General features: G+C 44.4%; 1 pseudogene; it reads left to right on the forward strand.

The window, feature by feature from the left end:
- The first annotated feature begins 3,664 nt into the window (after positions 1-3,664).
- Positions 3,665-4,603, forward strand: LOC120705268 (annotated as a pseudogene).

Raw genomic sequence — 4,603 nt, forward strand, 5'->3', positions numbered from 1 at the left:
AGCTAGAGAGTATATATATATATATATATATATATATATATATATATATATATATATATATATATATATATATATATATATATATATATATATATATATATATAAAAACAGAGAACATCTATTATCTTATTATTTGGCCAACAAACGGAGCCTTCACGTTCGCTCTCAAGGCCTAGAAATTCCCACGTTAATAGGAGAAAAATAAAAAAATAAAAATTACCCACAACTGCCATTACGATAAAAATTAGCATAAAATACCCCTCTGCCTAATTAAAAATCACCCACCAATGCTATTATGAAAAATTAAATATAAAATACCATTTAGCCATGTATCAGTTACAAATATATATTATTAATAAAAACTAAAGCTAACAACAATAAATCAAAATAAAATGAAAATAAGAATAATTATCTGCATAATATTATTAAAGCTCAACAAATCAAATTGTTATTATAGGTAGATCATAGTTGAATTGTTTTAATCAATAATAAGACATAATTTACGATAATGAACAGGATGATGTATGGTAAAAAAAATAGTATAGCCTTTAAGTAAAGATACAACAACATTCAAATTTTTGAATTTTCAATACTAGCCGCGCAAATGCGCGGGCTATACGCCTAGTGCATATGTATATACAAAGAAGAAATTAAATTTTGCTATACAAGTTGTACATATCATCTCTGAGTTTTGTGGTTGGTATGGTTTGCTGCTTTCCATGTTACTATACAATCTATCAGTTAATTGATAACATCCACAGATGCATGCAGTTCAAAATAATCAACAGAGAACTTTTTAACCGTAAAAGGGCTATTAAGCAGCTGGAAACACCAACAAAGCATAACTGACTGATTATTCACCAGACCAAATGCAAGTTCCATTGGTTGGAGGTAGCCAAACCTAACATCATCACACAGGGATCGAACACTGTACTTTTATTCATATCTGGAGTATCTTCCTCACTAAAAATACAGTCACCTCAACCCAATCCATGTGCAGTCCAGTGGCATGATAGGCGTGTCCTGTGACCAATAATGGCCAGTATTATATATATTCTCTCGACTACCCCACTGCATGCCCATATATTAAGTGGGATTAATTGAGAATTTTCTAGGATTTGGTCGAATAATGATCTTCTTGTTTAAGCTTTTCTTTTTTCGATAAAAAAATGCCTAGGAAAATTATAGCCAATTTATATTAAGAAAAACATGAACAAGGATAAATGAGAGCTCAGTAGTGATGGGTGTTTGCGGAACAAAACATTTGAATTTTAGGCCATGCATATGATTTGTTCAAAATATGTCCCACTTGAATATGTATTGCTCAAAGTAGCAAAGTTACTTTTTGAAAATCGAATCTTACTTCCTCAGCCATATATATACTATTGGCAAGTTACTTTATATCGTACATATATACTATTGACAAGTTACTTTCTGTCACAAATCAGAAAGTTACTTTTTCTAAAATTTGTATACTACTACCTCCTTTTCAAATTGTAGTTTGTTTGACTTTTTTGATTCTAAGTTTGTTCGCTCGTCTTATTCAAAAAAATTGTGCGAACATTGCTAAATTTAAGTCATTCTTGAAGAAGTTGTATTGATAAAGCAACCCACAACAAAAGAAGAGATATTTTCCACAAATTTTTGAATAATACGAGTGGTCAAACTTGGGGTAAAAAAATCAAACAACCTCTAATTTGAAACGAAGGGAGTATAATGTTACTTTTTCTTAACTTTCATGAAGTATAAAATTTATTTTTCTTAATAAAGACAAAGATCAGAGAAGTTACTTTTTCTAATATTAATGTACTACAAAGTTACTTTTTTTTTGTAATTTTCACAGAGTACAAATTAAAGTTCTTTTCTTAACACTGGATTGTAAAATTACTTTGGAGGTAAAAATAGTAGTTTTTCCTTTTTTGGAAATCTGGTGGAATTATGCTTTCCATTTTTAAAAAAGGTTGAGGGTTCTCCTTTAAGACCGACTAAATGGAGATGCCTCTCTCTCCATTTAGATTTTACCATCCTTTTTATTGGAGATTGCCATTCCCCCGAAAATACCAAAATTCTCGAATTTTGGTCATCCAGACCTTGACTGAAAACAAGCCTAAAAAAAATAATTACAACCCCTGGGCCTAAGTTATGTATGACTTGGTCGCTGGCGTGCTTAACCGCGTCGTCAGGGTTACAGCTAATAAGTAACATTGTCGTGGCATCGATCGCAATTAAGCAGGAGACACTTGGAATCTGCACACCCCAAACCGGTCCAGTTGCAGCGATCAGGTCTACTCTAGTTTGATCTACTTGCTTAGATCTAGGCATGCATGCACAAGGCTTAGTACTTACAAGGGGAGTATGTATACAAAAACTGCGCAACGAATCCACAAATTCATCATCGATGTATTGAGCGATCAGTTGAGTTGTCACAAGGGGCGCAGGGATACGCATGCATCACACCTGTCATGTCCCGTGACCATAGACATTTTGCCTGCTGTATGCATGCAGAAGCAACCTGGAGTGATGCAACCCCATGCATGCATGATCCCGTCTACTATCTGCAGCGCTAGCCTGTTAAGTGTGGATCAGACACATAGAAAATTAAACTAGTTAGGGTAGTACTAGCTTGTAAGCTTGCTCCTCTGAGATATTCCTCTCCCAATGCAATGCAATGCAATGCAAGCAGCTGCTAGCTAGGTCAGTCGCTATCGATCGATCGTCATGGTCTCCGATCCGGTGGCGGGGTTTCTTCCGATCCTTTCTTTCAGGGTCCAATGCAAGTCTCCCAGAAGAGAAGAGAGACGAGAGATGTGCCCTCTCGCTCGTGCATCATATTGTATTATTATTGTATTGTGTCCACGCACTGGATGGATGGATGGATGGACCGGCCACCGGCAACACCGCGACATCCACAGCTGGCATGGTGCCTGCCAGCCGTACCCTAGAATCCCACAACATCTCCATCGGTCGATCCATCTCCCAATGCAAAAGTCTACTCTCTTGATCAGAAATTAAAACTGCTCACGTTTCCAGTTGCTTGTTTCTTCGGTTTGGTTTGGTTTGGTTGCCAACAAATTAACCTTCAATATAATAATAATGCCAGGGACTTGAATCACAACCTAGTGCAAATAATTGAATTTGACATCAATTTATAACAGCCTCATCTCGATCGAACACTTCAGTTTTCAGTATGACAAAAAAACATATATGCAAATTCCTACGACCGCAGACTTTCCAACCCAAGAACCGATACACGGTGTCCATCAGACTGGAATCGATCGAGCTGAGAAGCGTATACGCAGTAGTACGTGGCAGACATGCGGCCATCCACGCGCACGCGCACGTGTACAGCCTCGCTCCTCTCCAAGGCGTCTTTCCACTGTACGATCCGCATGCATCAGCAAGCGTGTGTGATCGCGGCGTCCACTTCACCGAAGCTTCGTCTGCCGTGTGCATGGCTTTTCAAACAGTCGCCAACGCCGCGACAACTCAACAGCTCCAGATAGCTACCTCGTCGTCTTCGTCTCCATCCCCCCTTCCTTCTTCTCGATCGTCTCTCCTAGCTAGCTACCTCAGCTCATCACTTATATATATACACACACGCCGCACGCACACACTTGCCGCCTTGTCGATCAATCAATCGCATTGCGCCGCCGGCCGCCGATCACACTGCCAAATAAAGAACCCAAGCCGGCCGCAACAACACACACAAGGAGAGGCATGGCGCCGATGCCCGTGCCGCTGAGCCCCGGCAGGCCGGCGGCGAGGTCGTCGCTAATGGCCGGCGGGCACGTGCGGTCGGCGAGCGTGCCGTGCCACACGCACCCGCTGCTGCTGGACATCGACGACCAGCTCCTGGCGCTGCGCTCCTGGACGTCCAACCCGGGCCAGAACCCGCTGTCGCTGGCCCACGTCCGGGCGCTCCTCCTCGTGCTCGACGACCTACTGCACCTCCCGCTCGCGCAGGCCGCGCTCGTCCGCACCGCCTGCGCCGACGACAGCCTGCTCGACGGCATCCTCGTCCTGGCCGACGCCTTCGGCACCTTCCTCGCCGCGCTGCTCGCGCTCCGCCAGCACGCCGCGCCGAGCTCCTCGCCGCCGTGCGCAGGAGCGACGCCGCCAAGCTCGCCTCCGCGGCGCGCGCGCAGAGGCAGGTCGGCAGGGAGCTCGAGCAGCTCGCCGCCGCCGTGGCGCGCGAGGCCGCGAGGTGCGCGCGGGCCAGCCTGCAGGCGTCGTCGACGACGTGCGGCGCGCCCGCCGAGCTCGAGATCACGCGGACCGTCGCCGAGGCCGTCAACGGCACCGCGGTCGCGTCGGCCTCCAGCTCTTCGCCCAAGAAGAGGCTGCCGCTGTCGTCCAGGAGCAAGCAGCAGAGGTGTGGCAGCGAGGAGCAGAGGGAAGCGGCGGCCCTTGGGAAGCTGCAGGAGCTGGAGCAGTGCGTCGGGGAGCTGGAGAGCGAGAGCGAGGTGTTTAGGAGCCTAGTGCAGACCAGGGTCTCGTTGCTCAACATTCACACGCCAACGTTTTAATTAGATCGAGCGAGCTTGGTGGTGAAAGTTGATGCATACACATACGTGAACAGAATCATATAAGAAAGTTTGCAGAG

The sequence above is a fragment of the Panicum virgatum genome, chromosome 4K (genome assembly GCF_016808335.1).
Source record: "Panicum virgatum strain AP13 chromosome 4K, P.virgatum_v5, whole genome shotgun sequence".
Taxonomy (NCBI): domain Eukaryota; kingdom Viridiplantae; phylum Streptophyta; class Magnoliopsida; order Poales; family Poaceae; genus Panicum; species Panicum virgatum.